This window comes from Stomoxys calcitrans, chromosome 2 (genome assembly GCF_963082655.1).
Source record: "Stomoxys calcitrans chromosome 2, idStoCalc2.1, whole genome shotgun sequence".
NCBI lineage: Eukaryota > Metazoa > Arthropoda > Insecta > Diptera > Muscidae > Stomoxys > Stomoxys calcitrans.
The window spans coordinates 112,351,344-112,379,182 of record NC_081553.1 but is presented as its reverse complement, the minus strand read 5'-3'; the positions used below and the strand labels follow the sequence as shown (position 1 = coordinate 112,379,182).

General features: G+C 39.8%; 1 protein-coding gene across 5 annotated transcripts in view; it reads left to right on the top strand.

The window, feature by feature from the left end:
- LOC106088861 (uncharacterized) overlaps positions 1-27,839 on the top strand; it is a 431,599-nt gene that overhangs the window by 136,721 nt on the left and 267,039 nt on the right. The gene's annotated exons all lie outside the window — the stretch shown is intronic.

The window sequence follows — 27,839 nt, the reverse complement described above, 5'->3', positions numbered from 1 at the left end:
AATAAAAACGTACCAAAAACGACAACACTAGATATGGCTGCTTAGTCTCTTAGAAGTTTTTGGCGACACTTTGTCTTACCTCTTCATCTTTTCATTCATACTTTTGGTCCGTTTGTTTTCCAAGTAGTTTATGTTGTATTTCTCTTTCTTCTTATTATTCTAGGATTTTTTTTTAAATCCTTAATATTTTATCATTTGTTACGTATTTGTAGCAGTAATCTGTATTTTTCACTACATTGTTTTTTGCTCTGATTCGCAAAACTATCGATTGGTCAGTTTATCGATTCAGTCAAAACGCAATTGCAATTCATTCCGAGCCATTAATGTGAATGCTGTTTAAGTTAAAATAAATTGCATTAAACAACGCCATGGTCTTTAATAAGCTTACCAAACTCTTATGAAATCATGAAGTGACCGAAATTTTTTTTATTTTTTTTCATTTCGATCTATAACTGCTGCAAATGGTGTGAGTGGTCATAATTACACATTATTGTTGGCCGATAGTCGGTCAATTTTATAGTGCAAAATGTATTCGAACCAATATTTTAAACGCCTTTAAAAGCTTTTATTTGTAATTTTCTTCATTGCTGCACGTTAATGTAGGAAGTTGTCTTTGCCTCGTTGTTTTCTGTAATGTATACGGATTTGAAGTAACGTGCCATTTGTGTCAAGTCAAATGCGTCATTTATGACATCTTTGCATTTTGCAGTTGCTGTGAACATTAAAAACAATTTTTTCTTTCCAGATATGAGTCTATTCAAATCCCACGCATTGTGTAATTAACATTGATTTTAATGCATCCATTGAACGAACGAAAGATTGAAAAAAAAATGGAATTTTGTGTTAACGTCTTTGTTGACAATTGAGATCAGTAGGTGAATAAAGTGAATTTTTGTATTGTTTATTTAGTCATAGATCAACAACTGAATTCAATCATATATGAAAATTTTGAAAAATCCATTATTGCGACAAAAATGTGATAAAAAGAGGTTTTTAATTATGATTAATGGAAATGGGTATTTTAAGAAGATTTCACCTGCAAGGAAGTTTTACTGCATATATTGCACGTCTTACAGGTTAAGTCAACTTTCAAGAATCATATTCTATAACTACCAGCATCCAATGAGGGCCGTATTTATTTTGGCATGACTTTTGGATTTAGTTGCTGTAACTTGAAAGTGCAGAAGTCTTCTTTGGTCTATAGTTAAGATAAGCTTGCCATTCTGAATGTTGATATCAACACACGTCTTACAGGTTAAGTCAACTTTGAAGAATCATATTCGATAACTACCAGCATCCAATGAGGGGCGTATTTAGTTTGGCATGACTTTGGATTTAGTTGCTTTAACTTGAAAGTGCAGAAATCTTCTTTGGTCTATAGTTAAGATAAGCTTGCCATTCTGAATGTTGATATCAACACTGATCTATGTCGCGATCTTTCAATTACAATGAAATTCAGTTGACTTTGACAAATCTTATAAGAAATGACGGGATCTCCGATCAAATTTCAGCGAAATTGGTAACCCAAAACTGGAAAATGGTATTAAACTTTTGAGTCAAAAACCTGAGGGAACTCTCCACTCCAAAATTCACCCAAACGGACATGTTTAACGATTGGGACAATATAGATATCAAATGAATGCAAATTAGAGAAGAATACGAATTCGATATAAAAGTATGACTGCGGGCCAACCCGCCCCAAAGTGCCTCTAAACAGGACATTGCTTCTAATTGGTACAATATGTGTGTCAAATGAAAGATATTTGGAAGTAGAGCATAAATGTCCTATTAAAATATCTGTGTTAGCGCCCCATCTCCAAAAACCCAAAAACAGGCATGTTTGTCTGTTATAAATTGGATTTGAAATGAAAGGTCTAGGCTACAAATCCGGTACAAAAATATATGGTACCAAGTTTCTGGGAGCCGTCCCACCCTCAAAAGTACCCCACATGTAGGTCGTTTGGAAGAATATGGATCTCAAATAAAAGTTCGTTGATACTACAGTATGAGTGTGATATATTAAGACCATGTATCTGAATTGCCGCTCAAACCCAATTCACCATTCAACTGGACATGTAGACCAATCGCGACAGCATGGGACCCAAATTAAAGGTCTTTGAACCGTGGAAGGACTAAGCCATGTTTCCGAGAGGCATATAATATCAATGCTTGATCCTTCAAAAATATATATAAATGCATCAATCTTCCTTAGCAGACTCTGAGAATTTATGTGGCATATCTTTAAACCATTTCTTTGTCTAGCCAATATTATATGTGCAAAATTTCAATTGCCTAGCTTTGCGAGTTCGACCTCTATTGTGATTCGCCAGAAGGAGGGACGGACAGATGAACATAGCTGAATTGGCTCAGAATGTCGAGACTTTATAGGTTCGTAGATCCATATTTCGAGGTGTTTCAAACGGAATGACATGATTAGTATCCTATGGTGGCGGGTATAATAAAATATAATTTCTTCGTCTTAGCTACTCCGCAATTTTACAATCTTCTTTTCTGAACATTGGTATGGCATAAACCATATATTGCAAACATTATATTTCGTTGTAATATTAAGCCATATCTAAATGAACAGCAGTTGCAACATTTTCACTCTTAAAATAATTGTCTGTCATATATTCGCCTAAATATGCGTTTATTTGTTTTTCTGCTCCAAAGCAACAATGAAAAGTTCTAACCTATTCAATAGAAACAACACAGCAATTCATTCAATTCAATCACACTCTGACGATTTCATCTAATGGGCCTTTAACTCCTAGCTGATTGCATTGCTTGTAGCACAGGTGTAACGAGTTATGGTTTTCCCCTGTATTACTCGTCAAATATGCAGTTTTATGACTGAATACTATTGAAACGATATTTGAATGAATTTTTACAACAAATTGTAATTCAAGTCGAGTCTGTTTGTTTTAATACGCCTGGTTTCAGGTTTTCAAGTTCATTGGAATGATTTTATTGATATTAGAGGCAATTGTTTTGTTTGTTCATAATTATTTTGCAATTTAGTTATGGGAAATTAAAATCGTTTTAGAGAACTTTTGTTTTTGAATAATTCACAAGTGGAATTAGTAATCCAAAAGTGGAATCTAAATTATTTATATTAAAACGTATGAAACATAATTGTGAAGCTTGAACTGCAAATAGAAATTTGGCAAGTAAAAATGTCATTAAGTTTGACCGGGTTTTGCTTTCATTTTACCCACCATTGTAAGATAGGGGGTATATTCATTTAGTCATTCCGTTTGCAACACATCGAAATATGAATTTCCGATCCTACAAAGTATATATATTTCGGATTGTCGTAAAATTCAAAGACGATTTAACGATATCCGGTGTCTGCTCCTCTGTCCGTCTGTCCATCCGTCTGTTGTAAACATTCTAGAGCCTTCAAAAATTGAGATGCGAATTTTTCCCATGAACATTCCACTAAGGAACGGGGGCAAACTTCTTCCACATATCAATGAGTGCCGCCCGATTCAAGTTTAAGCTCTATAATCAGAGGCCTCCTTTTTATAGCCGAGCCCGAACGGCGTGCCACAGTGCGACACCTCTTTTGGTAAGAAGTTTTACATGGCATAGTACCTCACAAATGTTGCCAGCATTAGGAGGGGAAAAACCACCGCTGAAAATTTTTTTCTGATGGTCTCGCCAGGATTTGAACCCAGGCGTTCAGTGTCATAGGCGGACGCCTATGACGCTGCGCTAGGGTGGCCTCCTGTGCGTGAGTGAGATATTGAGCTGAAATTTGGTACAGATACGTGTTTTTGATGCACGCTGGTTAAGTTCTTGAACGGGCCATATCGAACCATATTTGAATATAGCTGCTATATAGACCGATTTTCCGATAAAGGGTCTAATGCCCATAAAAACATAAGTTTTCATCCGATTTTGTGGAAATTTGAAACCGTGAGTAGTTTAAGGCTTCCTGACTTGACTGACCCAAATATGGTTCAGATCGGACTATTTTTAGATATAGCTACCATATAGACCGGTCTCCCGATAAAGGGTCTGAAGGCCATAAAAGCTTTATTATACCCTCCACCATAAGATGGGGGGTATACTAATTTCGTCATTCTGTTTGTAACTACTCGAAATATTCGTCTGAGACCCCATAAAGTATATATATTCTTGATCGTCGCGACATTTTATGTCGATCTAGCCATGTCCGCCCGTCTGTCTGTCGAAAGCACGCTTATTTCCGAAGGAGTAAAGCTAGCCGCTTGAAATTTTGCACAAATACTTCTTATTAGTGCAGATCGGTGGGTATTGTCAATGGGCCATATCGGTCCATGTTTTTATATAGCTGCCATATAAACCGATCTTGGGTTTTGACTTCTTGAGCCTCTAGAGTGCGCAATTCTTATCCGATTGGAATGAAATTTTGCACAACGTGTTTTGTTATTATATCATACAACTGTGCCAAGTATGGTTCAAATCGGTCCATAACCTGATATAGCTGCCATATAAACAGATCTTGGGTCTTGACTTCTTGAGCCTCTAGAGTGCGCAATTCTTATCCGATTGAAATGAAATTTTGCACGACGTGGTTTGTTATTATATCATACAACTGTGCCAAGTATGGTTCAAATAGGTCCATAACCTGATATAGCTGCCATATAAACCGATCTTGGGTCTTGACTTCTTGAGCCTCTAGAGGGCGCAATTCTTATCCGATTGGAATGAAATTTTACACGACGTGTTTTGTTATTATATCCAACAACTGTGCCAAGTATGGTTCAAATCGGTTCATAACCTAATATAGCTGCCATATAAACCGATCTTGGGTCTTGACTTCTTGAGCCTCTAGAGGGCGCAATTCTTATCCGATTTGAATGAAATTTTGCACGACGTGTTTTGTTATTATATCCAACAACTGTGCCAAGTATGGTTCAAATCGGTACATAACCTGATATTGCTGTCATATAAACCGATCGGGGGTCTTGACTTCTTGAGCCTCTAGAGTGCGCAATTCCTATCCGATTTGGCTGAAATTTTGCATGACGTATTTTATTCTTACTTTCAACAACTGTGTCGAATAAGGTTCAAATCGGTTCATAACCTGATATAGCTGCCATATAAACCGATCTGGGATCTTGACTTCTTGACCCCTAGAGGTCGCAATTCCTTTCCGATATGCCTGAAATTTTGTACGACGGATCCTCTCATGACCATCACCAAACGTGTTTATTATGGTCTGAATCGGTCTATAGCCCGATACAGATCCCATATAAATCGTTCTCTCTATTTTACTACGTGAGCCCCCAATGGGCGCAATTCTTATACGAAGCAACTCTTTTCTTATATCCTTTTTTGCCTAAGAAGAGATGCCGGGAAAAGAACTCGACAAATGCGATCCATGGAGGAGGATATATAAGATTCGGCCCGGCCGAACTTAGCACGTTTTTACTTGTTTTTTAACCGATTTCGATGAATTTGAAACAAGGGGTTATTTTTGGCCTCCTCATACACGACCTTAATATGGTTCAGATCGGCCTATTTTTAGATATAGCTGCCATATAGACCGATCACCCGATAAAGGGTCTGAAGGTCATAAAAGCTTTATTCATTACCCGATTTCGCTGAAATTTAAAACTATGGGTTATTTTAAACCTTCCGATATCTGACCTAAATATGATTCAGATCGAACTTTATTTAGATATAGCTGCCATATAGACCCATCTGCCGATAAGGGGACTGTAGCCCATAAAAGCTTTATTTATTACCCGATTTCGCTGAAATTTGAAACATTGAGTTTTTCTGAGCCTAATGATATCCGACATTAATATGGTACAGATCGGTCTATATTTTGATATGGCTACCAAAAAGACCAATATTTTCTTCTACAAAGTTTAACAATGACTTGTACTTATTAGACCTCTCAATATCCGTGTCGAATTTGGTCCAAATCGGACCATATTGCGATAAAGCTGCTATGGGGGCATAAATTATGCATTTTCACCGGATTTTGACGAAAAGGGGGTGGGTTTACATATATGCCCGAGGTGGTGGGTACCCAAAGTTCGGCCCGGCCGAACTTAATGCCCTTTTACTTGTTTTTTGTTAAAATTTATGTTTAAATAAGGGGTTGGTATATGTGACACGGATATTGACATCGTTTCAAATTTCGCCAAACATGCATGAATAAAATCTTCTCCTGCTTGGGACCTCCAATAGAGTTGGAGGGTGTGTACTCGTAAAAGTCCGTAGCACCGACCATATCCCCGAAGGCCTACAAGCATATTTTTACATCGGTATTCACAAAACTTAATGTTGCTTTAAAAAATGTTTATTTGACAGATTTCCTTTATAGAACTGTCAAATAAACCTAATTCAAGGCTTCATTAAGTTTTGTGAATAGGGCCGTTAGATATTTCAATGTTCTATGGACTGCCTATTTATTTAAATTTTAGTTTCATTGTAGAGCCTTTGCCTTAACAGAAATGTTTTTTGATGTTCTTTCGATGCCTTAGTTCAAACCTTTACTCTTTACTTCCTTAGAACTTAACTAAAGTGACATCTTAACTAACTACTTCCACAATCAAGCAATGTCCTCAGAGAAGTATACAAAAAAGGCAAACTAATTTTGAGAGAGAATCCTTATACCAAAGCTATTTCTTTTACCTTTTGAAATTTCTCCAGCAGTAAATTAAATTCTTCTACAGATTCTGATTGACAAAATTATTCCATCAATTTTGTTTTCATTTTGCTCACCTAGTGGCAAATTCTTCGAACACAAATCTACATTCACATAATTTTGCGCACAAAAGGTAAGCTTAGCTTAGGACCAACTAAGAAGGTCATAACAGAAAACATTCAACACTCCCACAAGTCCTTCTGCCTATTGTGCAATACATTGAATGTGGCTATTTGGACATATGGCCTTTGAGGTGAAATATTATCTTTGTTGGTTTTTTTTTTTTTTTGCTTTGATGTGGAAAAATTCACAAATTGCCAAAGGTCACGTACATCAACAATGATGGGCATTTATAAGGATTTAGTCATTTTAATGCTGAATCACAAACAAACATATGCCAATTAATGACACACAAAAAAAGTACGCAGGAATATTACTGGAATTTTCTGGAGATGGCCTATTTAATAATTCCAACAGAAGTACTTTAAGTGAAAAAAAGAGAATTAAAAAAAATGGAAAAAAAACTTTCACTAAAAGTTTTATTGTGGGTGTAAGGAAAATGTGCTAATTTTACCTGCCGTTATGAGAAAAACAATAATCGTAAAATTCCCTTCATGCGAAATGTTAATGCCTTCCCTCAGCCAAATGTTCACATTTCGATATTAGTTTGCATTTTTTGCTCTGTATAAAAATGTTTGGGCCCTTTTTACCTCATAGATAAGGAGCCGCCCACTTACGCCAGAGTGGAAAGGAGGCACAAAAGAGATGAGCTGAGGCAGTGCATCCGATAGGATTCCACCAGATCATCGATCCCAAGTGGAGAATCTGTTTAACGATCGGATTTTTGAATATGTGTAGAGGGCCAACCCATACAAATGATGAGCTACGAGTATAGTGGGGACATCTTTACGCTGCGTTTTGCGTCGGCGAAATGTATTGATAGCGTCAAACAGCTCGTCATAGGCATTCACGCTCCCTGGGAGGGCGCATAGCTCGACCTGATGAGAAAGATGGACATTCCCCAGCTCAAAAAGGCTACGGTCTTTAGCAAGGGATGGGCCCAGTGAATTTGCGACGGAACGCATGTTGGGATTCTTGGTCGCAGGGAAGTTGGAGGTCTTCCACAGGGAGGAGAAGGAGGAAGGAACTCTCCTTGTGGTTGGCATTGATCAAGTCTCCGTGACGAGTTTGGCAAAGACTAAATGCATGGCGTACTACGGGAGCAAAGCTGTCTTTTTCAAAATTGGAAAGACTAGGATAGGCAGAAATTCTCATTTTGAGACATCAGGCAGTGCAGTGGCGGGAGACTCAATATTGCCCAACGTTTTGCGTCGGCGGAATGTATTGATACCGTCAAAGAGCTCTTCAGAGGTATCCACGCTCCCTGGGAGGGCGCAAAGCTCGACCTGGTGAGAAAAATGGATATCCCCCAGCTTCCAAAGGCTACGGTCTTCATGAAGAGATGGGGCAGTAAATTTGCGACGGAACTCATGTTGGGATTCTTGGGCAAGCAAAACCAAGGTTTGGTCGCAGAGAAGTGGGAGGTATCCACAGGCAGGAGAAGGAGGAAGGAACTCTCCTTGTGGTTGACATTGATCAAGTCTCTGTAATGAGTTTGGCTAAGACTAAAACATGGCGCACTATGGGAGCAAGGCTGTCTTTTTCAAGATTGGGAAGACTGGGATAGACAGAAATCCACATATTGAGACATCAGGCCGTGCAATGGCAGGTGATTCAATACCGCCCAACGAACAGAAGGCTGACGACGAGACAATTGTGGCTTCTCTCGATATTGGAAAGACAAGCAAAGATTCTAATACTAAAATATCGGGCAGTGCAGTGCCGAGAGGCCCAACACAGCCTAACAAACTGGGACCCGACGACCGACCCATCGCCGACTTCAAGATTCGGAATACTGGGATAGGTAAAAAACCTAATGTTGAACCATTAGACAGCTCAGCGACAGAAGTCTCAATGCAACCTAACGAACAGGGAGCCGATGATGGTATCATCACCTACACCCAAGAAGTCCATTTAGTTAAGATTTGGAAGACTGAGAAAGGCAAAGATCCTAGTATTGAAACATCAGGCAGTACAGGGAGTGGAAACTCAATACATCCTAACGAACAGGGACCCGACGATGGACCGCCTACCGACTTGTAAAGATTAGGAAGACAAGGATAGGCAAAGAACCTAATACGTTGTCAGCAGGCAGTGCAGTGACAGGAAAGTTAATGCAGTCTAAAGAACAGGAAAATAACTAAAGAAAGAAAGAACAGGTAGCAGACGATGAGATCATCAGCTACTCCCAAGATGCTCATCTACTGGAGGACCAATGATTGAGGTAATCCAGATAAACCTCCATCGGAGCGAGGCTGCTACACAAGCTCTGAAGGAGAAAATCAGCAGGGGTAGATTCATATTGCCTTAATTCAGGAGCCATGGATGACCCGGAACAAAGTTTCTGAATTACCAATAATTTTATGCTAACACTGGTACTCGGCCGAGAACCTGTGTTATTTGTCATAAAAATTTTAATTATATATTTTCCCCAGAGTTGTCAACGTCAGATGCAACAGTGGTGAGACAATGAGACGGTGGAGCATATCTGGCATCACTTTATCTGCCTTTGGGGCTGCCAGAGGTGCATTAATCGTCCGATATTAAATTTTTTCCGATCAGACAATGCGCTATCACGAAGGACATAATTTTTTCGGGCTACCAAAGGCGCATTAATAGTTCGATTTTCAATTTTTTCCGATCAGACTGGGAGCTATCACGACGGACATAATGACTGAGCCTTCTATTCTAGCCAGCGACAGCAAAGTCTTAGTTCTCTTCAAATATAAATTTGGCCACAAAACTTAGGAGTGTTCATAACCCCCACTTTGGGACCATCTGTCATTTGTTGCTTTTCGGACCTGATCCTAAAGGCTTAGCTTACACGTCGCTAGAGGCATACCCACAGATTTCAGTTCCAACGGAATATGTAAGGTAGTTCCTAGTCGCGCAAGCTTGTATGCTTTGTATCAAGGTCCATAGCCGTTTCATGACCCTTAGCTCCCTCCCTTAACCTCACATCAGTGGCCGCAGCAATTTGTCTATCCACAATGTCCAGAGGAATTATGTGTAGCATTAAATTCCGTGCATCAAAAGACGTAGCCCTCAGTACGACTGTGATGCACAAACAAGTCATTCTTTGGGTCCGGTTGAGTATTGAACAGTAGGTGGACTTTTGAAGCGCCGTCCACCAGACCACAACACCATATAGCATTATAAAGGGTGATTTTTTTGAGGTTAGGATTTTCATGCATTAGTATTTGACAGATCACGTGGGATTTCAGACATGGTGTCAAAGAGAAAGATGCTCAGTATGCTTTGACATTTCATCATGAATAGACTTACTAACGAGCAACGCTTGCAAATCATTGAATTTTATTACCAAAATCAGTGTTCGGTTCGAAATGTGTTCAAATTTTGACAAATTTTGTTCAGCGATGAGGCTCATTTCTGGTTGAATGGCTACGTAAATAAGCAAAATTGCCGCATTTGGAGTGAAGAGCAACCAGAAGCCGTTCAAGAACTGCCCATGCATCCCGAAAAATGCACTGTTTGGTGTGGTTTGTACGCTGGTGGAATCATTGGACCGTATTTTTTCAAAGATGCTGTTGGACGCAACGTTACGGCGAATGAACACATTTCGAACCGAACACTGATTTTGGTAATAAAATTCAATGATTTGCAAGCGTTGCTCGTTAGTAAGCCTATTCATGATGAAATGTCAAAGCATACTGAGCATCTTTCTCTTTGACACCATGTCTGAAATCCCACGTGATCTGTCAAATACTAATGCATGAAAATCCTAACCTCAAAAAAATCACCCTTTAGGTCTGACAACTACAGCATATACCCAGTGCGGTATTAACCCTCAACTTTTGCTAATGCTTTTTTTCCGGTTTATAGTGCAACCGCAGCGCATAGGCTAGCATATCCTCTTATGACGCTGAAAGCCCGGGTTAAAATCCTGTTAAGAGCATTAGAAAAAATTGTCAGCGGTGGTTATGCCCTCCAAATACTGGTAACATTTGTGAGGTAATATGCCATATAAAAACTTCTCCCCAAAGAGGTTTCGCACTTCTGTACGCTGTTCGGACGGTGGCCGGTCGTAACGCCCAGAGGACATATGGCCCAAACATTTTTGGGCCTTATATCCGTTCTACAGGCGGTATAATGCTCAATATTTTTTTGGGCATTGTGACGTTGATAGTTTTTAAATTCTTAAAAACAAGCAAAAGCGTGCTAAGTTCAGCCGGGCCGAATCTTATATACCCTCCACTATAGATCGCCTTCGTCGAGTTCTTTTCCCGATATCTCTTTTTAGGCAAACAAAGAATAAAAGAAAAGAATTACTATAATATTGAAGCTATTTGAAGTTGGAGACCATAATATTGGGTTGCCCAAAAAGTAATTGCGGATTTTTCATATAGTCGGCGTTGACAAATTTTTTCACAGCTTGTAACTCTGTAATTGCATTCTTTCTTCTGTCATTTATTAGCTGTTACTTTTAGCTTGCTTTAGAAAAAAGTGTTAAAAAAGTATATTTGATTAAAGTTCATTCCAAGTTTTATTAAAAATGCATTTACTTTCTTTTAAAAAATCCGCAATTACTTTTTGGGCAACCCAATAGAAGTCATTGTGTAAAATTTCAGCCAATGCGAGAAAGAATTGCGCCCCTCTAAAGGGCTTAGAAAGTAAAATAAAGAGATCGGTTTATATGGGAGTTGTATCAGGCTATAGACCGAGTCGGACCATATTTGACACGTTTATTGAAGGTCATCGGAAAAGCCGTTGTACAAAATTTTAGCCAAATCGGATAAGAATAGCGTCCTATAGGGGCTCAAGAAGTGACGATTCAAGATCGGTTTATATGGCAGCTGTATCAGGTTATGGATCGATTTGAACCATATTTGGCAAAGTTGTTAGAAGTTTATGACAAAACTCGTCATGCACAATTTCAGCTAAATCGGATAAAAATTGCGCCCTCTAGTGGCTCAAGAAGTCAATATTCAAAATCGGTTTAAATGGCAGCTATATCAGATTATGGATCGATTTGAACCATATTTGGCATAGTTGTTAGAAGTCATAATAAAACACGTCATCCAAAGCTTCAGCCAAATCGGATAAGAATTGCGCCCTCTAGCGGCTCAAGAAGTCAAGATTCAAAATCGGTTTAAATGGCAGCTGTATCAGGTTATGGATCGATTTGAACCATATTTGGCACAGTTATTGGAAGCCATAACATAACACCTCATGCAAAATTTCAGCCAAATCGGATAGAAATTGCGCCCTCTAGTCGCTCAAAAAGTCAAGATTCAAGATCGGTTTATATGGCAGCTATATCAAGTTATGGACCGATTTAAACCACACTTGGCAGAGTTTTTGGAAATCATAACAAAATACCTCAGCCAAATCGGATAAGAATTGTGCTCTCTAGTGGCCAATTCGTATAGAAATTGCGCCCTCTAAACGCTCAAGAAGTCAAGACCCCAGATAGGTTTATATGACAGCTATATCAGGTTATGGACCGATTTCAACCATACTAAGCGCAGTTGTTGAAAGTTATAATAAAACACCTCATGCAAAATTTCAGCCTAATCGGATGAGAATTGTGCTCTCTAGTGGCTCAAGAAGTCAAGATCCGAAATCTGTTTGCATGGCAGATATATCAAACCATGGACCGATATGGCCCATTTACAATCCCAACAGACCTACACTATTAAAAAGTATTTGCAAAATTTCAAGCGGGTAGCTTTACTCCTTCGAATGTTAGCGTGCTTTCGAAAGACGTACGGACAGACGGACGGACAGACGTACGCACAGACGGACGGACAAACCGACGGACAGACGAACGGACAGACGGACCGACAGACGCACGGACAGACGTACGCACAGACGGACGGACGGACATCCTATGGTGGAGGGTATAAAAATATTCTACTTTAGACTTCCTACGCATTGCAGCAATCCATATATTGGGCTTTGTGTGATCTTTGTTATTAGGCGTTATGTCCTCCTGCAGATGAGTCACAACGTCCATGAAAACTTTGGGCGTTATGACCACTTTTAAAAGGACATAACGCCCAAAAAATATTTGGACGTTATGTCCGTTGGGCGTCATGACCTGTCCGGACTCTGCTATAAAAAGGCGGTCATTTATTGGAATGTTCGTCGGCAATGGATTTGAATGGGGAAAGATTTGCCATTATTGGCAATTCCAAAATGTTTTAGTTGAAAAACCAGCTATTTTTATACCCACCACCGAAGGATGGGGGCATATTCATTTTGTCATTCCGTTTGCAACACACCGAAATATCCATTTCCGACCCTATAAAGTATATATATTCTTGATCAGCGTAAAATCTAAGACGATCTAGACATGTCCGTCCGTCTGTCCGTCTGTCTGTTGAAATCACGCTACAGTCTTTAAAAATAGAGATATTGAGCTGAAATTTTGCACAGGTTCTTTTTTTTGTCCATAAGTTCGAAGATGGACAATATCGGACTATATCTTCATATAGCCCCCATATAGACCGATCCTCCGATTTAGGGTCTTAGGCCCATAAAAGCCACATTTATTATCCGATTTTGATAAAATTTGGAACACTGAGTTGTGTTAGCCCCCTGGACATCCTTCGTCAATTTGGACCAGATCGGTCAAGATTTGGATATAGCTGCCATATAGACCGATCCTCCGATGTAGGGTCTTAGGCCATAAAAGCCACATTTAATATCCGATTTTGCTGAAATTTGGGACAGTGAGTTGTGTTAGGCCCTTCGATATCCTTTGTCAATTTCGCTCAGATCGGTCCAGATTTGGATATAGCTGCCATATAGACCGATCTCTCGGTTTTATGTTTTGGGCCCATAAAAGGCACATTTATTATCCGATTTTGCTGAAATTCGGGACAGTGTGTTGCGTTAAGCCCCTCAACATCCTTCGTCAATTTGATTCAGATCGGTTCAGATTTGGATATGGCTGCCATATAGACCGATCATCCGATTTAGTGTCTTTGGCCCATAAAATCAACATTTATTATTCGATTTTGCTGAAATTTGGGACAGTGAGTTGTGTTAGGCCCTTCGAGATCCTTCGTCAATTTGGCTCAGATCGGTCCAGATTTGGATATAGCTGCCATATAGACCGATCCACCGATTTCAGGTTTTGGGCCCATTAAATGCTCATTTATTGTTCGATGTCGCCGAAATTTGGGACAGTGAGTTAAGTTAAGCCCCTCGACATAATCCTTCAATATGCCACAGATCGGTTAAGATTTGGATATAGCTGCTATATAGACCGATCTCTCTATTTCAGGTTTTGGGCCCATAAAAGGTGCATTTATTGGCCGGTGTCGCCGAAATTCAGGACAGTGAGTTAGGTTAAGCCCTTCGACATCCTTCTGCAATATGGTCCATATCAGTCCAGATTTGAATATAGCTGCCATATAGACCGATATCTCGATTTAAAGTTTTGGCCCCATAAAAAGTGCATTTATAATCCGATTTCACTGAAATTTGACACAGTGACTTATGTTAGGCTTTTCGAAATCCGTGCCGTATGTAGCTCAGATCGCTTTATTTTTAGATAAAGCTACTAAAAAGACCAATATTTTGTTATACACAATTGAACAATGACTTGTAGTTATAAGTATTTGGTCAAAATCGGAACATATTTTGATATAACTGCTATGGGACAAAAGGTATACAGTTTTCACCGGGTTTTGAGGAAAGGTGGTTTACGTGTATTTCTGAGGTGGTGGGTATCCAAGGTTCGGCCCGGCCGAACTTAACGCCTTTTTACTTGTTTGCTATCAGTAAATGAAAGATTCTTTTCTCCCGTAACTAATTGCGTCAATCATAATGTTTGTTTCATATGAAAGCTTGTGGACATAGTTTTTTAAAACTAACTGAAAATAATTTAATTGCCTCTAAGCCTTTTCCAAGATAATTGAAATAATTAACATATTTAACTTTTCTTCTTTTTCAGGTAATTATTGCAAACTTTAGACTAAATTATGGATAAGTATCATTTAAACAACATCATCTGTAAATTCTTTCTTAAAATACTCGATAGATAGACAAAGTTCTCTATTTACCAACCGCCATTTATTTCATAAATAATTTTGTGGTGATTTGCTTCTATTCCTTAAAAACTCATTCCAACTATTGTCTAGCGTCTACCACATCGCATTGTATCTCCAAAAGCCTTGCAAGGAACCTAAAATAGAATCGACATTAGAAATTAGTTCATGGTTTGTGTTTTTGTGCCGCTATGACAGCGACTGACACACTTATCGACTATTACAAGTGTAAACAGACATAAATAGACTTAGAGTCCATAAATAAATAACTTTTTTGAAAATGTTGGCTGATCCATCAGTCAGTACATCATCAAAACAACTTAAAAAAAGGCATTATAAAAATAAATCACTAGAAAAGGGGAATACATTCGCAAACACATATACTACGATAGCAGAACAAAGGGAAGGTAGCTTTTGGTGGTAAAGAAAAGGATAAGTCGAAAATTGTTGTACAACTAAGGCAGCCTAAACGAATTTGGCTTACTTTACTTACTTTAATTGGCTATGACAGAATATTTGTTCCACTAGCCGAACATAGAATAGGGTTCCAAGCGCCTCGATCTTCTACGCTCATTCTAAAATCTCTGACACCAAGATTCGAGGTGTCTCCCACAATTTGATCTTTCCATCTTTGGTCTTCCCGGTTTGCGTGTACCACCGTGTTTGCCTTCAAAAGACTTTTTTGCTGGAGCTTATTCATCCATTCTGACAACATGACCTACCCAACGCAGCCATTGTATTTTGATGCGTGTAACTATGCTATCGTCGTCATACAGCTCGTGGTTCATACGTCACTTATATTCTCCTTTAATGCAAACGAAGAATCTTTTACGAAGAATCTTTCTCTCAAATACTCCAAGCACTGCCTCATCTGCTTTCAAAAACCCATGCCTCAGAACCATATAACAGCACGGGTAGTATCAGTGTCTTGTATAGTGTAATCTTCTCTGTCGAGAGGTGGCCTTGTTTCTAAACTGCTTACTTAGTCCAAAGTAGCATCGGTTTGCCAGTATTATTCTTCGCTTAATCTCAAAACTGATGTCATTCGTTTCGGTTACGGCGGTGCCGAGGTAGATAAAGTTACTGACTGTCTCAAAGTTGAGGTTCCCAACTTTCTTCATTTTCTTTATCTGCTCGGTTGTGCAAGGCTTTTTGGGAGTTGATACCATCCATTTTGTCTTATCTCCATTTACTGCCAGACCCATTTACACTGACTCTCTTTCGATTCTTTCAAAGGCTGCAGTTTCTACTTCCGGTGACCGACCTATGATATCGATGTCGTCGGCATAGGCGAGTAGCATGTGTTCTCTTGTGATTAGTGTGCCATATCTATTCACATCTGCATCTCGTATAATCTTCTCCAGCAGGATATTAAAGAGATCACGCGATAGGCTGTCTCCTTGTCTGAAACCTCGTTTGGTATTAAATGGCTCGAAGAGATTTTTTCCTATTCTTACTGAGGAACGTGTAACAGCAAGTGTCATCCTGCAGAGTCTTATTAATTTTGCAGGGATACCAAACTCAGACATGGCTTGAAATACCTTTGAACGTAAAGGAGTAACTAAGGCGGCTTTGTAGTCAACAAAGATATGGTAGGTGTTGATTTGTCCTTCTCGGGTCTTTTCCAGGATTTGGCGCAGTGTGAATATCTGGTCTAGGGTGGATTTACCTGGTCTAAAGCCGTATTTATAGGGCCCAATTATCTCATTGACTTTAGGTTTTAATCTTTCACACAGTACGCTCGAGAGTATCTTGTATGCGATGGGGAGGAGACTTATTCCTTTGTAGTTGGCACATTCCGTCTTGTCTCCTTTCTTGTGTACGGGACATAGTATGCTGAGGTTCCAGTCATCGGGTATGCGTTCTTCTAGCCAGATTGCGCAGATAAGCTGATGCATACGCTTTATCAGTGTGTCGCCTCCGGTCTTAAATAGTTCAGCGGGTAACCCGTCGGCTCCTGCTGCCTTGTTGTTCTTAAGTCGGGTCATAGCTACTTGGACCTCATACTGAGTAGGAGGTAAACATTCTATACCATCATCAGGGATTGGTTCTGCGGTATCCTCTTCGCCGCCATCGTCGGACACTAGCAGTTGGGTAAAATGTTCTATCCATATCCTCAGCATGTTATCTGTATCAGTTACCAGATTTCCTTCTTTGTCCCTGCAGGAGAATGTGCCTGCACCAAAGCCATCGGTTTGATGTTTAATTCTTTGGTAGAATTTCCGGACTTCATTCTGACTCCTGTACATCTCAATTCGCTCACACTCACATCTTTCCATGTCCTTTTTCTTTCTGCGGAATAGACGTTTCTCCTCTCTCCTTTTCTCCCGATAACTCTCCTTCATCTGGCGCGTTGCTACTGATTGCAGAGTTGCTCTATAAGCCGCATTCTTGGCTTCAGTAGCATCTCGACACTCTTGGTCGTACCATGGGTTTCTTGGAGGAGGCTTTCGGTACCCAAGTACAGATTTCACGGAATTTTCCATGGAGTGGGCAATAGTTTGCCACTGCGCCATTATATCATCGGAACAAGGAGTGCATTCATTAAGCAGTTGGGTCAATCGAGTGGAGTATGCTGCTGCCATTTGTTGTGTTTGCAGCTTTTCAATGTACAGATTCCGTGCAGTGTGCGATCGTACTTTCCTCACCATATTCAAACGGATGCGAACCTTTGCTACAACAAGGTAATGATTCGAATCTATATTCGCTCCACGAATCGAACGTACATCGAACACGGTGGATGAATACATTCCATCTATCACAACGTGATCAATTTGGTTTCTCGTATTTTGATCGGGTGACAGCCATGTGGCTTTGTGAATATTTTTATGTTGAAATCTGGTGCTACTTACTGCCATGTTTTTGTTACGGCGAAATCTATCAGCCTCAACCCATTATTGGATGTTATCTCGTGGAGGCTAAACTTTCCGACTGTTGGACCAAAAATGCTTCTCTATTTTTGCATTAAAATCTCCCAGAACGATTTTAATATCATGGGCGGGGCATCGGTCATATTCTCTCTCTAGGCGCTCGTAGAAAATATCCTTGGTCTGCTCGTCTTTGTCTTCCGTCGGGTCATGGGCACAAATAAGGCTGATGTTGAAGAATTTGGCTTTTATGCGGATTGTGGCTAGACTCTCATCCCGCGGAGTAAAGCTGGAGACAAGGTGTTTCAGTCTCCGACTAACCACAAATCCACAGCCAAATTCATGCCTCGTGTTATGGCAGCTATAGTAGTATAGTTCGTCACCGTTTGGTGTTGTAGTGACGCCATTCCCTGTCCATCGCACTTCCTGTAAGGCGGTTATATCAGCCTTGTACTGCTCTAATACATCCGCCAGCGCGTATACTGCACCTTCTCTATAAAGAGTGAGGACATTCCAGGTGCAGATCCGCAAATCATGGTCATTTTTTCGTGGGTCGTCAACGTTGAGGGGGAGGGTCCGTTTTTACTATTCCTTTGTTTCTCATAGTTGTTCTCAGTTTTCCGGGGGCGGGTTACTGGCCCAGCTCCCCTACCGCATGGGTTTTCTGGGATTGCACACGTATCCCTCGTTGTGGCAAGCCGCTTTGGCTATTAAGCATTAATGTGTTGATTTAAAAGAGGAGAATAGGTCTTAAACTGTTGTCCGACTGAGGCAGCCTTAATGAGTTGGGCTTTTAAGCACTAATGTGTTGATGAAATATTTTGGATGGCGTGTTTACTTTTTACCTGCTGAGCTACAGAGTGTAAGGTTGTCAGAGCATTCAAGGGTAGTAGTTTCTCGCAGCTAGGACCCATTGATCTTCACTACATTTGAATTATTTGTTAATAGGAACTTCATTTTCGACCATCCCTAATGTAATTATGGCCTAGTGTCTTACACTGCACATGCTACGTTCTACCTTTTTAAGTCCTTTTCAAATCACACATATCCTCTTAACTGGAAAATGATAGGGATACTCGAAAAACGAAAGGACTTAAGGAATGGCATGTCTTAAATTGACTTAAAGTAAGCCATATTACAAGTAACTTGGAAGAGATAAAAACTGCAATCAAAATGTAACGAAACGACAAATAATTATATTTACAACTGCAAACATACATACAACGCATGTCAACATGTAATTGGAAACCAAAAATGGACAAAACGAGCAAGGATTTGTTAAATGTTCGGAGAATTAAAAGGTTATGGGGAAATGAAAAATAGATTTTGATAATTTGTTGACAAAATTTCCTATAGCAAAGAAATTTCCACAAAATCATTTATAAAAGAAATAAGAATGGGTTAAGTTGGTCAAAGCCGACTTTTAATACCCCACACCGATGGGGATATGTTGTCTGAAACGTCGAAATTAACATTTGTTTAAATATGAAATAAAGAATTTTGACACAATTTTGAGAAGATCGGTTAATAAATGCGTTTGCAAAAGCCCTAGAAGTGAAAATCAGGCAATAATATATGGGAGTTATGTTTAAATCTGAACCGATTTCTACAAAATTTTCCTTTTATCTCAAGAGTCATAGAAGAATCCTCATATACCTTTCATTTGAGACACATATTGGCATGGTCGAAAAATGATTACCCTTTGGGGGGTGTTTTGGGGAAAGGGTGATGCCCTAAATACATGGTCCTACATTTGGATATCAAATTCGTATTCTACTCCCAAATTCCTTTATTTGAGCCCCATATTGCGATGGTTAGTAAACAATTGCTGTTTGTGGGGTATTTTGGGAAAGGGGTGAACCCCCAGAAACGTGGTCCCACATTTGGTTATCAGATTCGTATTCTACTCGCAAATACCTTTCATTTGAGTCCCATATTGCCATGGTCGGTAAATATGTCCGATTTAGGGGTGTTTTGGGGCTTGGGGTGGCTAACACTTGGTCCGACAATTGGATGTCAGATACGTTTTCTTATCCTAAATACCTTTCATTTGAGTCCCATATTGTCGTGATTGGTCTAAATATATGTTTGGTAGATTTAAGGGTGGGGCAGCCCCCCTAGGTACCCCATCCGAAATTTGGATACCAAATTTTTATTTTTAGGTTACTATATGAGAGCACACAAAATTTCGCTTAAATCGCACCACCCATCTCTGAGATCTAGCGTTTCTGAAAATTAGGGTAAGGGGGAAGGTCCACCATCTGTGAAAATTTCCAAAAAAAAAAACGGTTCAGCCGTTTCTGAGTCTATAAGTAACACACAAACACAAATTGATTTTTATACCCTCCACCATAGGATAGGGGTATACTAATTTCGTCATTCTGTTTGTAACTACTCGAAATATTCGTCTGAGACCCCATAAAGTATATATATTCTTGATCGTCGCGACATTTTATGTCGATCTAATCATGTCCGTCCGTCTGTCTGTCGAAAGCACGCTGACTTTCGAAGGAGTAAAGCTAGCCGCTTGAAATTTGGCACAAATACTTCTTATTAGTGTAGGTCGGTTGATATTGTAAATGGGCCATATCGGTCCATGTTTTGATATAGCTGCCATATAAACCGATCTTGGGTCTTGACTTCTTGAGCCTCTAGAAGGCGCAATTATTATCCGATTGGAATGAAATTTTGCACGACGTGTTTTGTTTTGATATCCAACAATTGTGCAATGTATGGTTCAAATCGGTCCATAACCTGATATAGCTACCATATAAACCGATCTTGGGTCTTGACTTCTTGAGCTTCTAGAGGGCGCAATTTTTATCCGATTGGAATGAATTTTTGCACGAAATATTCTGTTATGATATCCAAGAACTGTGCCAAGTATGGTTTAAATCGGTTCATAACCTGATATAGCTGTCATATAAACAGATCTGGGGACTGGTCTTCTTAAGCCTCTAGAGGGCGCAATTCCTAACCGACTTGGCTGAAATTTTGCATGATGTATTTTATTCTTACTTTCAACAACTGTGTCAAATAAGGTTCAAATCGGTTCATAACCTGATATAGCTGCCATATAAACCGATCTGGGATCTTGACTTCTTGACCCCTAGAGGTCGCAATTATTATCCGATATGAAATTTTGTACGGCGGATCCTCGCATGACCATCACCAAACGTGTTTATTATGGTCTGAATCGGTCTATAGCCCGATACAGATCCCATATAAATCGTTCTCTCTATTTTACTACGTGAGCCCCCAATGGGCGCAATTCTTATACGAATTGGCTGAAATTTTACACAGGTCTCCAACATAAAATTTAATTGTGATCCGAACCGGACCATATCTTGATATCGTTTTAATAGCAGAGCAACTCTTTTCTTATATCCTTTTTTGCCTAAGAAGAGATGCCGGAAAAATAACTCGACAAATGCGATCCATGGTGGAGGGTATATAAAATTCGGCCCGGCCGAACTTAGCACGCTTTTACTTGTTATATATAAGATAACCCCCATATTGACCGATCTGCCGATTTAAGGTCTTAGGCCCACAAAAGCCATATTTCCATGTCCGTCCGTCTGTAGAGATCACGATAAATTTCAAACCCGTAAATCTAGCTTCTTAAAATTTTGCACAGATACTAAATATTGATCTAGATCGTTGGGGATTGCAGGTGGGCCATATCGTTTCATATTTAGATCTCCTGATTTGGCTTCTTGAGCACCTGGGAGCCGCAATTTTAATCCGATTTGACTGATTTATGTACGGTCCAAATCGGTTTATAACCTGATATAGCTCCCATATAAGCCGATCTCCACAAAATTTTGTAAGGCTGAGATGACCAACTTTGAAGGCCCACCAATGGACCGTCAGTTTTTCCACATAAGCTGGTTAGCACTTCAGCTACTCAGTACCTCTCCATTTCATTATCCGTTAAAAAATAGCAGACTTATTCCCACTTATTTTTTTCCCCATACCACTGTGCGTCGTCTGCTTAACAAACAGGTTCCAATCACTGTTCAGGCAGGAAGCCATTCATGGTACAGGTGAGTTAAAATAGCCCACCTGTATCATGCTCTATTTTCAATTTCCCAAAATCATGGAACTCACCCATTTATCCAACTATTCCTAGATATATGGCTTAGCCTGAGACTTAGAACCCGATCTAACACGAAATGGTCTAGGGATTCCTTCAGGATGTTGATCTCCAGAAAATACCAATAATGCAGCCCCTATCCTATAGGCATTGCCATCAAACAAACTCATCCTGCCTAAGCTTTCCTTTAAGCAGTCTTCCGAACCTTGTCCATATGGTTGTCGCCTCATTTCCGAAGCTTTTTAGATTCGGCTCTAGCCTAATGACTTTAAACCCATGTAGCGATGTCCCGAGAAGTTTTTCCTCAAATCTTAAAATATTTTAATATGCCACATTTATTATCTTATCTTCTGCTTTAAGCAAGGTTATATTAATTTTTTTAATTAAAACCAAACTCTCTGAATCCTTCTTTTCCCTCTTGGTTTATTGTTTCTCTTTTTTTTTCAAAGTTCATAAAATAATCATCATCAGAGTTTGATGGATTTGGGTACGGACAAATTGATGAGATTTCGATTAAATTGCATGCGTGTATTTGAATGGAAATCGTTTTCTGTATTGATTCTGGGCCCCAAGGTATGGGGTAGTGGCATTATTTCATCAGTTTTCGAAGACGGACGGACAAAGTGACGCACTCACTTGCTGACTGAAAGGCCAGCCCAGCGAGCAGAGAAACAAGCCATCATTTACAGCTCATCCTTTCGATGAAATGTATGTAAAATGAATTCAACATGAGAGTCACGTATATTTTTCTAAGTTTAATGCACCAATACACACCAAAGCAGACTTAACACGAATATGAATACATACAGACATAAAGGTTAGTTGTGCATGGGTGAGCGTGCTGATGTGAGTTAGTGGGTGGAGTGGGGCTTTTGAATGAATTGATTAACAAAAGACTTTTGTTAAGTTTTCAATAGTGGAAGTTTATTTTTTGGGTTGGGGGGGGGAGGGCAGTTGAAAGTGTGAGAGGCAGAGGCGAACAGAAGGTAAAGTTAACCGCATACTTACACCCTTTACAGTTACTTGGCCGGAAAAGGAAACCAAGAAAGTTGTTGGTGTTGCTACACTGATGGTGGTGTTGAAGAATGTGCGAAAATGTTAAGAATTTGGTGAGCAAGTGAATAAAAGATAGTGTGCATGTGTATGTCTGTGTGTGCCATTGTATATATTTGACTTTTGGTGAGGGCTTTGCAAACCTGAAGAGTTCATAACCATTGTTGGCTTTTGGACCTGTTGTATGCATTCCTCATCGCTAACTGAAAGCAGTTCCAATACAATTCCTTTTTTAGACACAGGGGCAAAATCTGTGTGCCATCCAAAGAGCAAATTGTTGAATATTTTGTGGCTGTATGTGGCCATTGTAGTAAAACTAGATAAATTTTCCTGTATGATTATAGGCAAGGAGTGTTTTGAGGCATATACCAAAATTGAACCAGAAAAGACAAACATTAAGGCTTGTATGGGCCCATCAAGTCAACCGTCGGATTGAATTAACTGAGAGATTTATATATTTGAAATTATCTGATTAACTACCTTAACCATCTGACCCATTCCAAAAAATGCAAATGCCAATTTTGCCCTTGAACATTCCATTAAGGAACTGGGGCAAACTTCTCACATATCAATGACTGCAGTCCGATTCAATTTTAAGCTCAATGATAAGGAACCTTCTTTTTATAGTCGAATCCGAACGGCGTGCCGCAGAGTGACACCTCTTTGGGGAGAAGTTTTTACATGACAAAGTACATCACAAATGTCGCCAGCATTAGGTGGGTGATAACCACCGCTGAAAAATTTTCTTGCTCTTAAATATTTGCCAGATATCGAAATCGCGCTGTTGAGGAAAGGTGGCGACTCGAAATGGTTCAGTTATGGTTAGTCTTCCTAGTAGACCGGCAGATTTCAATCTTCTCTAGAATAATGCTCAGACCCCTAGGTCTAGCCTAGTTCTACCCAACCTCAAAGATCCTTTTGCCCGTTTTGCAAGCTGATTCAGATTTCTACCTCTTGGAAGTATAACAAGTAAAAAGGCGTTAAGTTCGGGCCGAACTTTGGATACCCACCACTTCGGATGTATATGTAAACCACCTTTCATCAAAATCCGGTAAAAATGCATACCTTATATCTCATAGATTTAGACCAAATACTTATAAGTACAAGTCATTGTTCAATTTCGTCTTCTATGGGGCCAAGACTATAAATCGAGATATCGGTCTATATGACAGGTATATGCAAATCTGGAACGATTTGGGCAAGTTTCAGTAAATTGTCGAAGAGCCTAACACAACTCACTGCCTCAAATTTTGGCGACATCGGACAATAAATGCGACTTTTATGGGCCCAAAACCTTAAATCGAGAGATCGGTCTATATGGCAGCTTTATCAAAATCTGGACCGATCTGAGCCAAATTAAAGAAGAAGGATGTCGAAGGGCCTAACACAACTCACCGACCCAAATTTTGGCGATATCGGACAATAAATGCGCCTTTTATAGGCCCAAAACCTTAAATCAAGAGATCGGTCTATATGGCAGCTATATTCAAATCTAGACCGATCCAGGCCATATTAAAGAAAGATGTCGAGGGGCTTAACCTTACTCACTGTCCCAAATTTCGGCGTCATCGGACAATAAATGCGCCTTTTATAGGCCCAAAAGCATAAATCGAGTGATCGGTCTATATGGCAGCTATATCCAAATCTGAACCGATCTGAGCGAAATTGACAAAAGATGTCGAGGGGCCTAACACAACTCTCTGTCCTAAATTTCAGCAAAATCGGATAATAAATGTGGATTTTATGGTCCTAAGACCCTAAATCGGTGGATCGGTCTATATGGCAGCTATATCCAAATCTGGACCGATTTGAACAAAATTAAAAAAGATGTCGAAGGGCGTAACACAACTCACTGTCCCAAATTTTGGCAAAATCAGATAATAAATGTGGCTTTTATGGACCTAAGACCCTAAATCGGTGGATCGGTCTATATGACAGCTATATTCAAATCTGAACCGATCTGAGCCAAACTTAATAAGAATGTCGAAGGGCCTGACAAAACTCACTGTCCAAAATTTGAGCAAAATCGGATTATAAATGTGGATTTTATGGGCCTAAGACTCTAAATCGGTGGATCAGTCTATATGGCAGCTATATCCAAATCTGGACCGATCTGAGCCAAACTTAGTAAGAATGTCGAAGAGCCTAACACAACTCACTGTCCAAAATTTCAGCAAAATCGGATTATAAATGTGGATTTTATGGGCCTAAGACGCTAAATCTGTGGATCATTCTATATGGCAGCTATATCCAAATCTGAACCGATCTGAGCCAAACTTAGTAAGAATATCGAAGGGCCTAACACAACTCACTGTCCAAAATTTCAGCAAAATCGGATTATAAATGTGGATTTTATGGGCCTAAGACCCTAAATCGGTGGATCAGTCCATATGGCAGCTATATCCAAATCTGAACCGATCTGAGCCAAACTTAGTAAGAATGCCGAAGGGCCTAACACAACTCACTGTCTTAAATTTCAGCAAAATCGGATAATAAATGTGACCTTTATTGGCCTAAGACCCTAAATCGGTGGATCGGTCTATATGGGGGCCATATCAAGATATAGTCCGATTTAGCCTATCTTCGAACTTAACCTGCTTATGGATAAAAAAAGAATCTGTGCAAAATTTCAGCTCAATATCTCTATTTTTAAAGACTGTAACGTGATTTCAACAGACAGACGGACGGACATGTCTGGATCGTCTTAGATTTTTACGCTGATCAAGAATATATATACTTTATAGGGTCGGAAATGGATATTTCGTTGTGTTGCAAACGGAATGACAAAAAGAATATCCTCCCATCCTTCGGTGGTGGGTATAAAAAGCTTAACTGCATAGCAGACGGGTTCAACCCTCCTCAATGGTGTGGGTAATGTTCAGTTCAGTTACATTTTCTCTCTAAGATGACTCCCAAATATTTATCGGATATCGAAATCGAACTGTTGACAAAACACCCCTAAACCGGCAGATTTCTGTCTACTCTGGTTTAATGTTAAGACCCTCTTGGCCAATTTCTAAAACTGATTTGGATACCTAATTCTTGGAAGTATTAAAACATTATCAGCTTAACAGACGGGTTCAAATCACTCTTCAGTGGTATGGACGTTGACGGTTGGGTATGCAAACGTTTAAATCTGCAATTTTTGCTTTTTAAGAGTTCAAATTGGAGGCCATCATGGCGCAGAGGTTAGCCTGTCTGCCTATGACGTCAAACACCTGGGTTCAAATCCCAGCGGGAACATCAGAAAAATTTTTAGAGGTGGATTTCCCCTTGCTAATGCTGGCTACATGTGTGGGTTATCCCTTTTTTCACGTAACCAACACGCAGGGGATGTCCCCTATATATGCAATGCATTGCGTTGGCAATTAGGCAAGTTAAGGGTTGGAGGGGGGAAAGAAGGAGTAGTGTTTATTGATATTAGTCTCAAATTTCTGAACGTCAATTTCGGTGGGAAAGAAGTCGGAAGTCGATACCACATCCGAATGGTTCGGGCGAAAAATGAATTTTCTCGGTAATGCATGGTTCGATCGACTGGCCAATCAATTACAAACGGTTGTGAGTTCCTGGCAAGTCTTGTATTCCTGGTGAACATCCTAACGTCGGGGATAAGGAGACAAATATCCCTGGAACACACGCCATGAAAATAACGTTGGAGCAATACAACGCTACCCACATTCCGACGATGTTCAAGGGAAGCTATAGAGTTGGATACCCTAGTGTCCCCAACCAACACCATCGCTCTCCGTTGAACCTGGTCAAGTAGCTGCAAGGATGATTTTGGAGCTCCTGCCCATATATGAGAGTTATATTCCATCCTCGGCCTAATGTAGGTAGTGTAGATATTGAGAAGATCAGAAGAGGTGAAATATTTTTTGCACCGCTTAAGAAAGCCCAAACATTTGAATGCTTCTTTCGACACTTCGAATACGTGTTTTGACCAACGGGCATCACATCGTATCTTCATGCCGAGAATATCAAGAGCATCTGACTGCTCAATATCTATACCGTCGATAGATATCGACGATTGAAGTGGGTCAGTAAATCGCTTGTGAGACAAGAAACAGCACTGCTTCTTCTGTGCGTTAAAGTCTACTCTGTCATGCCATGTTAAAACTTCTCTACCAAATGGTGTCGCTATGCGGCACGCCATTCAAGCTCCACAATGAAAAGAAGGCTCCTTTTCATTGAGCTTTAACTTTAATCCGACTGCACTCATTGATATGAGAGAAGTATCCTCTGTTCCTTAATGCAATGTTAATGGGAAATTTAGTAGATTTAAATTTTCACTGACCAGTTGCTGTTTCGATTGCCATTCTTGATTACACCACCACTTTTCCCTGAAGATATTCTCACGAGAGGATGCGAGTATACGTTTCATTCATACGCAACAAAGTGGTACACTTCAAAAATTTTATTTTTATTTTTTTCATAACCTTTTCGACATGCCATAGCTTGTGGCTGAGTTTCGTGCACACCATGTTCCATTACAAAAGTCATCTTCAGGCTGCGTGTCTGTGCGTATGTCTACCACCCCGTTGTCTGGAAGTAAAAAAGTCCTCCCGGGGCAGTCATATGGTTATGACAATGTACTTTTATGGAGTGTCAAACTTAAATATTAGTACGGGCACGTTTTTTCTCTTGTCTTCTTATTCTCCTTCGGCCTTAACCATATTTGCACTGTACGAAACATACAGGCGTAAAGAAATGTCGGTGTTGGCAAAGGTTTGAAGGCTATCAGGGGCAGACAAGAAATAATATGGTGGTGTTTATTTATAAAGCAGTGGTATTTAAATATTCTTTAAAAGAGGAATTGTGGGTTGAGGTACATGGTGATTTGGGCACAGAAGACAAAGATACACAGGAAGGAAGGAGACTAAATTTTTTTTTATGCAAAACGTTAGAAAATGAAGCGTCTAATGATGGCCGCCGCCTCAGTGTCTGTCGGCCAAAAATCCACCGTTTCTTTCGTGATATATAAACCACCTCGGAATCGCTCTGGGATTACTTCGAAGTGGTTGCTCAAAATTTCTCAT